Genomic DNA, 14,042 nt, shown 5'->3' on the forward strand with positions numbered 1-14,042 from the left:
TCTGAGCATTATACAAATGTCAGTTACAGTGTTAGACACTTTCAGACTGCTTCCCTCGACTGCCCTGCAGCCTTTTAAAGTTTTAAAATTTTTGGTAGAGTCGGGGTCTTGCCATATTGCCCAGGCTGATCTGAAACTCCTGGGCTCAAGCAGTCCTCCTGCTTTGACTTCCCAAAGTGCTGGGATTATAGGCATGAACCCCTGAGCCCACCCTCTTTCCTTCTGAAGGTTTCACCCACTTTCCAGACCGAGCCTTCTCTACCATCTTTGTCAGGCTAGCTGAAATCTGAGTAGAATGCCCAGGCTTGAAAAGGGATAATCTGACTTCTTTTCCAATTCACATGCCCTATGTACTGCACCACGCCCCAACTCTGGGCTTGGATGAAACACTGCATACACCATGCAGAACTGAATTTGGCCTCCTGAGTGGCTGCTGAAGGACTTGATGACACTATTCAAAAATGTGGACGAGTTAGCTTTCTGTGGGGAGACCCTTGATTAATAGGAACTAGGAAATGGAGGCAGGCAACAAGATTCTCTCTCCCACGGAAACTCTGAGGTGCAGTTCTTCCTTGCAGTCCTTCTGGAGAACTCTCTTTTTTTTTTTTTTTTTTTTTTTGAGATGGAGTCTCGCTCTGTCGCCCAGACTGGAGTGCAGTGGCCGGATCTCAGCTCACTGCAAGCTCCGCCTCCCGGGTTTACGCCATTCTCCTGCCTCAGCCTCCCGAGTAGCCGGGACTACAGGCGCCCGCCACCTCGCCCAGCTAGTTTTTTGTATTTTTAGTAGAGACGGGGTTTCACCGTATTAGCCAGGATGGTCTCCATCTCCTGACCTCGTGATCCACCCGTCTCGGCCTCCCAAAGTGCTGGGATTACAGGCTTGAGCCACCGCGCCCGGCCGGAGAACTCTCATGTGCTAGGCAGCACATGTGGCTGAATGACCTGACATATTTGTGTGTTTGTTTTCTAAAGTTTTGGATGAAGTGGTAGCCAGCACAGTAGCACATTGTGTCACTTTGCTTCAGCTCTTTTCCTTGCCTCAAATCTCTTTTTTCTCTCACTCTTTGTTCTGGGTTTTCACCTCTCAAAGTATAATGCTCTGTTTTCTAGAGGACCTGCATTAAGATTATGACCATTCAAAAAATGAAAAAGACAATCTTTTTTTTTTTTTTTTTGAGACGGAGTCTCGCTCTGTCGCCCAGGCTGGAGTGCAGTGGCCGGATCTCAGCTCACTGCAAGCTCCGCCTCCCGGGTTCCCGCCATTCTCCTGCCTCAGCCTCCCGAGTAGCTGGGACTACAGGCGCCCGCTACCTCGCCCGGCTAGTTTTTTTTTTTTTTTTATTTTTTAGTAGAGACGGGGTTTCACCGTGTTAGCCAGGATGGTCTCGATCTCCTGATTTTGTGATCCGCCCGTCTCGGCCTCCCAAATTGCTGGGATTACAGGCTTGAGCCACCGCGCCCGGCCTTTTTTTTTTTNTCTCTTCAGATGTTTTAAATTACTAATATTTCTGTAGTTATGGCTCCATTGTCATTCTAAATATTATTTGCATTTTTTTCTCTTTCTTTTTTTCTGGGTTAATATATTCAGAAGTTGGCCTTTTTTTTTTTTTTTTTTTTTTTTTTTGAGACAGAGTTTCGCTCTTATTGCCCAGGCTGGAGTGCAATGGCGCGATCTCGGCTCACCGCAACCTCCGCCTCCCAGGTTCAAGCAATTCTTCTGTCTCAGCCTCCCAAGTAGCTGGGATTACAGGCATGTGCCACCACGCCCGGCTAACTTTGTATTTTTATTAGAGACGATGTTTCTCCATGTTGGTCAAGTTGGTCTCGAAATCCCGACCTCAGGTGATCCACCTGCCTTGGCCTCCCAAAGTGCTGGGGTTACAGACGTGAGCCACCATGCCCAGCCAAATAAGGCAATCTTTAAAAAAATTTTTTAAAAATATATTTAGGGGACAAAAGTGCAGATTTTGCATAGTAGTGAAGTCTGGGTTTTTAGTGTACCCATTACCTGAATAGTGAACATTGTGCTCAACAGGTGATTTATCAACCCTCATTCCCCTCCCACACTCCCACCTTGTGCAGGCTTCAGTGTCTATTATTCTACTCTGTGTGTCCATATGTTCCTACTGTTTAGCTCCCACTTATAAGTGAGAACATGCAATATTTGACTTTCTGAGTTATTTCAGTTAGGATAATGGCCTCCAGTTCTATCCATGTTGCTGCAAAAGATATGACTTCATTCTTTTTTAGGGCTGAGTAGTAGTCCATGATGAGTGTGTGTGTGTGTGTGTGTGTGTGTATACAATCTTCAGCTGATGGACACTTACTTTAATTATATATCTTTGCTATTGTGAATAGTGCTGTGATAAACATATGAGTGCAAGTATCTTTTTGATATGTTGATTTCTGTCCCTTCAGATATATACCTACTGGTGACATTGCTGGGTCATATGGTAGTTCTATTTTAGTTATTTGAGAAATCCCCATATTGTTTTCCGTAAAGGTTGTGTTAATTTACATTCCCACCAACAATGCATAAAGCATTCTTTTGTCTCCACATCTTTGCCAACATCTGTTGTTTTCTGACATTTTAATAATAGCCATTCTGGTGGCATAAGATGGTATCTCATTATGATTTTAATTTGCATTTCTCTGATGATTAGTGATGTTGAGCATTTTTTCATATGTTTGTTGGTCACTTGCATGTTTTCTTTTGAGAAATGTCTGTTTCTGTCCTTTGCCCATTTTTTTCAAGGAATATTTAATAATAACGTAGGTAACATATGTTTATCTAACAGGAATTTTATGTCACTGCCGCTAAATCCAAATATCCTGTTCACTGGATGAAATACCTGCTTTATGTGCGTATACTTCAGTGCAATTTTAAAAAATACTGTAATTATAAGTTCAGAACTTCTGAATTTCAACAGATGCTAGTGTTCTCTCCTTTTTTCATATGGGAAAATTCCTCTGAAAATCATTTGAAGCTTGGACAAAAATTCCACAGCTGTATTCCTCAGGATCACTTTGCACAGTCTTCAAGATTCAGATACAGGGGAAGCTTCAATTCAACCTTTCAGAGAAGACATTCCAGCTTGCATGATCTCATCAACCAAGAGAATATTGGTGGCAATCACAGTGCAGGAGTGAAGAAGCTGTTTCTTTACACAATAGTTATCCCATATGCCTACTTCTGCTGCTACCATTGGCTCACCTGTGTCCAGGTTCACACCCACAAGCTGACCTGATTCTGAACATTGTGCTTGAATTTTAACTAATATTTCCTGAAGGTCAAAACCAGAGTTCTGAGCAAGAACCTTTGGAATAATGAGCAACACATCAGCAAATGCTTGGACTCCAAGCTGTGCCCTGCCCTTTACACTGGGCTTATATTTAATCAGGGCATCTGCCATTGCCACTTCCACAGCACCAGCACCTGGAAACACACAGCCCTCATCAACAGCATTTTTGACAGCCCTCAAGCCATCCCTTACTGCATCTTTTGAGCTGACTGAGTGTGTGCTTATTTGGTCCTTTGATCAATAATGTGACAGTGAGTTTTGTTACATTTCTCAATAAAGGTGCACCTCTCTTCTCCCAATGTATATTTGTATACAAGTCCTGCATGTCCCAAGCAGTCAGGATTTAGGTTGTCAAAAGAATTCAGGGCTACCTCACCACAAGCAAGAGTTGGCCTCTCCATATTTCTCCTTTTATCTCTGTGCAGAGTGACTATGCCTTCTTTTGCAAAAGCATCTAAGGAAAGGGGGTCAATTCCCTCTTGATTAATAACAACAAATCCTTTATCTGAATCACCACAGACTTTCCTTTTCAGTTTTTTTTTTTAACTCTTATCTTCAATGAATTTTCTTTCAGCTTTTATGAGTTTTTCTCTCTTCTGCACTCTTGTTAAAAAAAAAGCCAGAATTCACTTCTGTTCTATCATATTCTAATGACACATTACACTTGAGAATGTATATATCCTCCACCCTTTTCTTCCTATCAGGATGCTGTGCTCCGTGGTCCAAAACAAGCCCTCTGATTAAGCTCGTATCAGTTTCAGATTTATGTTTCATCTCCATGATCACAACCATGAAGAGATCAATAGGTTCATCTTATCTTTTAATGGCCAAAATGGAGTTCACCACAGCCTCTGTTAAGGCATCTGCAAGTTCAGCATGAACTTTAGTGCCAAGAGAAGTTCTGGCCACATTTATAAGTGTTTCCCTGTCCATCTCTTTCCTTACTTTGACTTCTTCCAAAAACTGAAGGGGCTTTTCCTTTGCAGCTTCAAATCCTCCAGTGATTATTCTGGGATGAAGGCCTTCAGAAATGTAGAGATCCACCTGTTTCAGTAGCTCTTCAATGATTAGGACATTGGAAGTTATACTATCACCAGTTATATCATCCTGGGCTGTTGCTACCTTTGCTATTAAGGAAGCTGTTGTGTGTTGAATTTGCATTTCGTGAAGCAGCACATTGCCATCTTTAGTAAGCTTGATGTCTCCAGCGCCAGAAACAAGCATCTTCATGGTGCCCTTGGGCCCCAGGTTGGTCTTCAGCACGTCCTGCAGACCCTGCATAACGCTGATGTTGACCGTTAGCGCCGCCTCCGTTCGGGCCACCTTGGCCTTGGGGTTTAGGGTCTTCACCACCGCCATAGCTGCTGCAGTGGAGGAAAAGGAAGCCATGGGGCACAGAGAGCCCAGAGCCGGTGCGGCCCTTTTTTTTTAAATGGGGTTACTTTCTTCTAGTATTTTTAGTTTCTGCTCTTGTGTTTGGGTCTTTAATCCAACTTTAGTTACTAATTTTTGCATATGGTGAGATATATGGCTCCAGTTTCATTCTTCTGTATGTGGCTATCCAGTTTCCTCAGCACCAGTTATTGAACAGGGTGTCCTTTCCCCAGCGTATTTTTTTGTTGACTTTGTCAAAGATCAGTTGGTTGTAAGTATGTGGCTTTATTTCTGGGTTATCTATTCTGCTCCATTGATCTATGTGTTTATTTTTTATACCATACCATGCTGTTTTTTTTACTACAGCCTTGTTATATAATTTGAAGTAAGGTAATGTCATGCCTCCAGCTTTGTTTATTTTGTTTTTGTTTTTGTTTTTGTTTTTTTGAGATGGAGTCTCACTCGTTGCCAGGGCTGGAGTGCAATGGTGCAATCTCAGCTCATTGCAACCTTCGCCTCCTGGGTTCCAGTGATTCTTGTGCCTCAGCCTTCTGAGTAGCTGGGATTACAGGCACCTGCCATCGCAGCCGGCTAATTTTTTTTTTTTTTTTTGTATTTTTAGTAGAGACGAGGTTTTACCATGTTGGCCAGGTTGATCTCAACCTCCTGACCTCAGGTGATCCACTCGCCTTGGCCTCCCAAAAAGTCCTGGGATTACAGCTGTGAGCCACCATGCCTGGCCACACCCGGCTAATTTTTGTATTTTTAGTAGAGATGGGGTTTCACCATGTTGGTAGGCCAGGCTTGTCTTGAACTCCTGATGTTAGGTGATCCACCTGCCTGGGCTTCCCAAAGTGCTGGGATTACAGGAGTGAGCCACCATGCCTGGATCAGCTTTGTTCTTTTTTCTTAGGATTGCCTTGGCTGTTCAGGCTCTTTTTTGATTCCATATGAATTTTTAGGGTAGTTTTCTCTTTCTTTCTTTCTTTTTTTTTAGTTTTTTCTAATTCTGTGAAAAATGTATGTTGGTAATTTGATAGGGATTGCAGTGAATCTGTAGATTGCATTGGGTAGTACAGTCCTTTTTTTTTTTTTTTTTGAGACAGAGTCTCTCTGTTGCCCAGGCTGGAGTGCAGTGGCGTGATCTGGGATCACAACAAGCCCCGTCTGCCTCTTGGGTTCATGCCATTCTCCTGCCTCAGCCTCCCAAGTAGCTGGGACTACAGGCACCCGCCACCAAGCCTGGCTAATTTTTTGTATTTTTTGTAGTGACGGGGTTTCACTGTGTTAGCCAGGTAGTACAGTCATTTTAATGATATTGATTCTTCTAATCTATGAGCATGGGATATTTTTCCATTTGTTTGTATCATCTACAATTTCATTTATAAGTATTTCGTAGTTCTCCTCACTTGTTAAATATATTCCTAGGTATTTTATTTTGTTGTAGCTATTGTAAATAGAAATTGGCTCCTTAATTTGGTCCTCAGCTAAATCATTGATGTAGACAAACACTACTGATTTATGTACATTAATTTTGTATCCTGAAGCTTTACTGAATTCATTTATCAAATCTAAGAGTTTTTTAGTGAAGTCTTTAGGATTTTCTAGGTATAAAATCATATCATCAGGCCAGGTGGGGTGGCTTACACCTGTAATCCCAGCACTTTGGGAAGCCGAGGCCGGTGGATCACCTGAGGTCAGGAGTTTGAGATCAGCCTGGCCAACATGGTGAAATCCTGTCTCTCCTAAAAATACAAAAATTAGCCAGGCATTGTGGCTGGTGCCTGTAATCCCACCTACTTGAGAGGCTGAGGCAGGAGAATCGCTTGAGCCTGGGAGGCGGAGGTTGCAGTAAGTCGAGAACACCACTGCACTCCAGCCTGGGTGACAGGTGAGACTCCATCTCAAAGAGAAAAAAAAAACCAAAAAAAACAAAAACCATATCATCAGTAAATAGGAATAATTTGACTTCCTCTTTTCCAAATTGGATGCCTTTTTAAATTCTCTTGCCTGATGCTCTGGCAAGGACTTACAGTACTCTATTGAATAAGATTTGGTGAAAGAGGATATCCCTGTCTTGTTCCAGTTCTTAGAGGGAATGCTTTCAAGTTTTCCCTGTTAAGTATGATGCCGGCTATAGGTTTGTTATATACTGCCTTTATTAAGGTGAGGTATGCTGCTTCTATGCCTAGTTTATTGAGGATTTTTATCATGAAGTGATGTTGAATTTTATCAAATGTTTTTTCTGTATCTATTGAGATGATCATTTGGTATTTGTCCATTTTGTTTATGTGATGTATCACATTTATTAATTTGCATGTTTGAACCATCCCTGCATCCCTGGGATAAATTCTGCCTAATCCTGGTGTATTATCTTTTTGATGTGGTGTTGGATTCGATTTGCTGGTATTTTGTTGAGAGGTTTTTTTTTTTTTTCTTCATATAATTTCATCAGGGATACTGGTCTGTAGTTCTTTTTTTTTTTTTTTTTTTTTTTTATTGTGTCCTTGTCCGTTTCTTCATATCAGAGTGATACTGGCCTCATAGAATGAGCTAGGGAGAATTCTTTCCTCCTTTTTTGGAATAGTTTCATGACGATTGGTATTAACTCCCCTTGGTATCTATCTTTGTGTGTTTGGTAGAATTTGGCTCAGTAATAAAAATCTTACCCTCCTCCCCCCAGAAAAGCCCAAAACCAGATGGTGAATCCATCTGGGGTGGGGGGAGATTTTTTATTACTGATTCAATCTTGTTACTCATTATTGGTATGTTTGGGTTTTTTTTTTTTTCCTTTTTTATTTTAAAATTTATGTGGGTACATAGGAGGTGTCTATATTTATGGGATACATGAGATGTTTTGATACAGGCATGCAATGTGAAATAAGTACATCATGGGGAATAGGGTATCCATCCCCTCAAGCATTTATCCTTTGAGTTACAAATAATCCAATTACACTCTTTTAAGTCGTTTTAATATTCAGGGATTTTATTTCTTCCTGGTTCAATCTCAGGAGGTTGCTTGCTTGTTTCCAGGAATTTATCCACTGGAAAAGATTTTTTTTTTTAGACGGAGTTTTGCTCTTGATGTCCAAGGTAGAGTGCAATGGCGCAATCTTGACTCACTGCAACCTCCGCCTCCCGGGTTCAAGCGATTCTTCTGCCTCAGCCTCCTGAGTAGCTGGGATTACAGGTGTGTGCCACCACGCCCGGCTAATTTTTTGTATTTTTAGTAGAAACGGGGTTTCACCACGTTAGCCAGGCTGGTCTTAAACTCCTGGCCTCAGGTGATCTGCCTGCCTCGGCCTCCCAAAGTGCTAGGATTACAGACGTGAGCCACTGTGCCTGGCCAAGAAAACCTTAAATGTGGTCTGGTGATCCTTCAGTGGATCTGTGAGGTCAAAACCAATTTCTTAATAATACTAAATTTATTTGTCTTATTCACTCTCAATCTCTCAGGAATATATTGTGGAGTTTTCCAGAATGTGATATTGCAGCTGTTTAAATACAGAAGCAGATCTGAAAAATCTAGCTTCATTCTATTAAGACAGACATTAAAGAGACTTGCAGAAGTTGAAACAATGTTACTTTCCTCACCACTTTTCAGTTTTGGAAAGGATACTTTGTTACTCACAGTTCCCAGAAGGAAGGAGCACACACTACAGCATTCAGGGCCACAAGAGGAAGAACCAAGGTCAGCTGGGAGGCAGGAGTGAGGGGAAAGCATGGGCAAGAGCCTTGATTGTGCTGTGTGCATTCTGGAATGGGTGAGAAAGGGTAAGCAGGCTAAGAATCAGCTAATTTGAATAATTTCAGCTGGCTCCAGGGTTGTCTCAGAGTGGTCTGGTGCCTGGCCCTCAGGTGATTAGGACAGGGGAGTAGTGCTCTGAAGTTTAGTAGCCCTGGTGAGAGTCTGAGAAAGGCAGCACCTGGGGGTATGGGTTTTCGATTGGATGGTTTGCATATACAAAGTATGGTCACAGGATAGTTGTTTTCCATCTCTAGGAATAATTAGCTACCTCTGGGAGGGGTAGCCTCTGACTGGTCAGCAAGGCCCCAGACACCAGGCATACAAAGAATACAGAAATTGGCCAGGCATGGTGGCTCATGCCTGTAATCCCAGCACTATGGGAGGCCGAGGCGGGTGGATCACGAGGTTAAGAGATAGAGACCATCCTGGCCAACATGGTGAAACCCCGTCTCTACTAAAAATACAAAATTTAGCTGGGCATGGTGGCGGGCGCCTGTAGTCCCAGCTACTCAAGAGGCTGAGGCAGGAGAATCACTTGAACCCAGGAGGTGGAGGTTGCAGTGAGCTGAGATTGCGCCACTGCACTCCAGCCTGGCAACAGAGTGAGACTCTGTCTTTAAAAAAAAAAAAAAAAAAAAAAAGTAAGAATACGGAAATTAAGAAAATACAATTAATACAAGTCCTTAATAATTTTTAAGAGTATAAATAATGTAGGGATGTTCTGAGACTAAAATGCTTGTGAGCTTCTAGGCTAGGTTATGCACTAACAGAGACGCCCCAAATCCCAATGGCCTAATGTGGCAAAGAGGTTTTTTTCTTTTCTCATGCAAAGTTTTCACACTTCTGAAAGGCAGTATAAAAAATATTTTAACATTTTTTTTTAAAAAAAGGCCATAATGTCAGAACAAAGGAAAATCATTATAATTACTTTAGCTTAATGACAAATTCCGTTATGATTTTTCTTTTTTCTTCATAAATTAATGAAATTTCAGCACTACTTAGGAAGAGTTCAGGGACTGGTGCTTGGCAGTTTCTGACGTCTAGGACAATTATGGATGGAAACGATACGAAAGGAAGAAAAGACTTTGTTAATGCTGAGAGAACTTAGAGAGTGGGAGGCTGAAGATACTGGAAAAAAAGGCACTCAGTGGAAACCCTGGGGGATGTGAAGGGAAAGAGGGGGGATTGTCTAAAATAAGAAAGACAGCTCTTCCTCAGAAACTGGCTGCAAAGGAGGATGAGACAGTGCCCTTGAAGATAATTTAGTTGGGGAAAAGGGAAAAGCTAAGAGTTCGCCCTCAATGGCACTGGTTTTCTCTATGACTCACAGGCAAATTCATTGCATAAAGTTAAGAGGGCATTGAACGATGAAGGCTTAAGAGACCCATTGCAGGACTTGCGGAAGGGAGCAGGGCAAGAACATAAGATGATGGAGCAGAATCGAAGGCCCAGCTGAGTTTAGACTTTAAATAGTAATAGCATGAAGCACACAGTAGCCTAATTTTCCTAACTGTGCTCCTTCATCCTGGCTTTTAATAGAGGAGGAATTGGAGGTGGGGGATTAGAGAATTGATGCTTATCAAGAGGCAGGTATGGTGCTTAAGAACATGGCTGTTGAAGCCAGCTGCCTGGGTTAAAATCCTCTCTGCCACTTACTTTCCTATTCAGAAAATGGGGCTAATAATAGTCTTATGGTGTTTTAATGAGGACAGCAGTTGGTTTGAGGATGACACAAATATATGCTGTGGATTGTCCTTCCACATCCCCACTGCTGGGAAGTCAAGGGATCTACCTTGGTTTCTTAGGCTTCTGTGCATGATGGACTCTTGAAAAGGGACAAGCCCAGTTCCTCTCCTCTCCCTGCCCATTTTCTTTGGTGGTGTGCCCTGCTCAGTCTCTTCATCCTTGGTCCTCATTATCCTCTCTGATTGTGGTGGGTTTTCCCCTATTCTCTTTCCAAACTATTTTCTGGCATAATCTGTAAGCCTTACAGATCAGAACTTTAGTTTTGAGTCTCAGTTACCTATATTAGGAGTAAACTATACTAACTCTGTTTGTATTTTTACTTTAATAATCCTAGCCCACCCATTCACCTGCTGGCTCTCTGGAGACCTCTGGATCACTGAGAAAAGGTCAGGTATGGATGATGTAAAAGATAAAAGCATAAACATACACTTCAAAAAATCTCTTTTTACTTGTTACCTCTCTTAATTCTCCTATAGGTAGATGTTCTCTTCCTTCTACATACCCAAGACTGATGCTCTGAGGATTAAAAACCTGCTCAGAGTTGCACAGCCAGTTGTTGGCAGAGTAGCAATTCAATTCTATGCTGTGCACTTACAGCTCAATAATCCACATGCCCTCAAACAAACAGCTGAACTGGTCCAGGGTTGAGGGGTAGACGGATGGTGGCACTTAGGACAAAGGGGTGAGAGAGTTGTAGGTGTTCATGAGAGTAGCTGCTTACTGTAAGCAGCAAAGGCAAGAGGGTACAGGGTTATGTGCAGAGAGGGACTGACAGGGAGAAAGGGAAGGAGCAAAAGAGCTGCAAGTCACAATGCAATTGATGAACAAATGGGAGAGATGAAAGGAGAGGTGACCTGACAGAGTGGAATCGAAAGTTGACTATTTTAAGGGTATTGGTCCACTTCTGGATGATGACAAGTATAGAGTGTAGCCACTGGACTAAGTTGATGAAGAGAAGTTAAAGCCAGTGGTGTGGACATTAAGGATTGTTTTAGTTGTTTGTTTGAGTGAATGTTGAAATTAATAGATCTGTTGCTGAAGTCCTTTATGAATGTTTGAGAGTGATCTTGAAAAGTAGGCAGGGACCAAGGCAGCAGACAGGCCCACAGCTTGTCCAAGGTTGGGGCCTCCCACAAAGTGAAGGGTTTTGGAGGCAGGAAGAATCAGGTTTTTTTTTGTTTTTTATTTTATTTATTTATTTTTATTGTTGTTTTTTGAGACAGAGTCTCCCTCTATTGCCCAGGCTGGAGTGCAGTGCAGTGGTGCAGTCTTGGCTCACTACAACCTCCACCTCTTGGGTTCAAGCGATTCTCCTGCCTCACCCTCCCGAGTAGCTGGGACTACAGGCCCGCGCCACCATGCCCAGCTAGTTTTTTTGTGTATATATATATTTTAGTAGAGACGGGGTTTCACCATATTGGCCAGGCTGGTCTGGAACTCCTGACCTCGTGATCCGCCCACCTCAGCCTCCCAAAGTGCTGGGATTACAAGCGTGAGCCACTGTGCCAGGCCGAATCAGTGCTTTTCTTTTTTTTCTTTTTTTTCTTTTTTGAGACGGAGTCTGGCTCTGTCGCCCAGGCTGGAGTGCAGCAACGCAATCTCGACTCACTGCAAGTTCCGCCTCCTGGGTTCACACCATTCTCCCGCCTCAGCCTCCCGAGTAGCTGGGGACTACAGGCGCCTGCCACGGCACCCGGCTAATTTTTTGTATTTTTAGTAGAGATGGGGTTTCACCGTGTTAGCCAGGATGGTCTCGATCTCCTGACCTCGTGATCCGCCTGCCTCAGCCTCCCAAAGTGCTGGAATTACAGGTGTGAGCCACCGTGCCCTGCCCGATTCAGTGTTTTCAATTGCAGTACTTGGCAGTTCTCATATGCGACTTCATTTGGTTCTCCCAGTAATCCAGCAAGATGCAGACAGAGCAGGAAATAGACTTTCTCCAAGAAAACCAGCTGTTAAGTAGCAGCATTTGGACTCAGTTCAAGTCTCCTGGCTGGAGTTTGCTGTGAGAGCCTTATTCCTCTACATATTATTCACAGTAGGAAATCAATCCCTTAGAAAGAAAACTTCTTTATAGATTCTTTCTACACGGAAAAGGAAGATTTTTCTACATTTTCTTCGTTCAGACTGCTAAAAATCTCTAGGCTGTCATGGTGGGGAAGAGCTATTGGGCTGACAGGAACTGGCTCAGGGGACGGTCTTGTGGTGCCACCTAGTGTTCATGATTTATCCACAAAGCTTTGACTAAATTACATGAAAAATAATGTAAGGAAATTGCAAGTAGCTGATTAATTTTGCAAGAGAATAGCTATTAAAACACCTAACAGTTTTGTCTCTCTACCAGGAAGATTTCTTATTTTGGCCTCTTGTCTACCCCAAGGACCAGACCAATTCAGTAAGTTACTTTGTTGGATAAAACAAAATATGACCTAGTGAAGTCCAAGGTTACTTAAAATTAACATGTTCCATAAGGTCTTAGATCATTCTGTATAGTGGAAAGAGCACTAGGCTTGGTGCTCTGACCAGTTCAGGTCTTAACTCAGTGGGATGGTGTATGAAAGGTGCTTCAAAACTATAAAGTGCTAAGCAAGTGTTAGATATAGTGATAATTTCCCAAGCACTGTTCTGGACCTTTGACACACCTCCCTTCTAATCCTCGTATTTATAAGACAGCAGGCACTATCCAGATTTTGCATCAAAGAAACTGAGGCTCAGAAATGTTAAATAACTTGCCCAAGGTTACATAGCTATTTTTTTCTCTGCCATGCTATATGACCATTATAATACTGACATAAGGAATTAATATTAAATCATGTAACAAAAGTTTATTAAGGAGCACTGTATACTATACACTGGGTTAAGAATAAGGTATATAAAGATCAACAAATATTATGGACTGAATGTTTGTGCCCCTCCCCTACTATTCATATGTTTAAGCTCAACCCCCAATGTGACTGTATTTGGAGATTAGACCTCTAAGGAAAAGCAATTAAGGTTAAATGAGATTGTAAGAGTAGGACTCTAATCCAGTGGGATTACAGTCAGCTGTCTGTATCTCCCGGTTCTACATCTGTGGATTCAACCAACTGAAGATTTTTTTTTTTAATTCAGAAAAAAACAATTAAAAATAATACAATAAAAAGAAATACAAATACAAAGTTTAACAACTATTTACATAACATTTACACTACATTAGGTATTATAAGTAATCTAGAGATGATTTAAACTATATGGGAGGATATGCATAGGTTATATGCAAATGCTACATCACTTTATATGAGGAACTGAACATCCTCAGATTTTGGTATTCATGAGGGGTCCTGGAATCAATCCCCCACGGATACTGAGGAACAACTGTATGTTCTTATAAGAAGAAAAGTTGGCCAAGCACAGTGGTTCATGCCTGTAATCCTAGTGCTTTGAGAGGCCAAGAGAGTAGGATTTGCTTGAGGCTAGGAGTCTGAGACCAGCCTGGGCAACACAGTGAGACTCTGTCACTACAAGAAATTAAAAAGAAAATTATCTGGGCATGGTGGCATGTGCCTATAGTCTTAACTACTCAGGAGGCTGAGGAAAGAGGATCGTTTGAGCCCTGGACTTTAAGGCTGTAGTAAACTATGCCACTGCACTCCAGCCTGGGCAGCAGAGCAAGACATTGTCTAAGGAAAAAAAAAAAAAAAAAAAAAAGCAGCACATAGCTGAACAAAGCTGGAGGCATCATATTGCTTGATTTCAAAATATGCTACAGAATGATAGTAAGCAAAATCAGCATGCTACTGGCATGAAAACAGACACATAGACCAGTGAAACAGAATAGAGAACCTAGATATAAATGCATACATTTACAGTCAACTCATTTTTGGTACAGGTGC

The 14,042-nt window shown here is 42.0% G+C and overlaps 1 pseudogene across 1 annotated transcript; it reads right to left on the reverse strand.

Annotated features, from left to right (window-relative positions):
• Positions 1-2,747: 2,747 nt before the first annotated feature.
• LOC112626294 lies at positions 2,748-4,662 on the reverse strand (annotated as a pseudogene). The gene has a single exon (XR_003119858.1). The product of XR_003119858.1 is annotated as a T-complex protein 1 subunit zeta pseudogene (transcript).
• Positions 4,663-14,042: the final 9,380 nt, after the last annotated feature.

Source organism: Theropithecus gelada, chromosome 6 (genome assembly GCF_003255815.1).
Source record: "Theropithecus gelada isolate Dixy chromosome 6, Tgel_1.0, whole genome shotgun sequence".
Taxonomy (NCBI): Eukaryota; Metazoa; Chordata; class Mammalia; order Primates; family Cercopithecidae; genus Theropithecus; species Theropithecus gelada.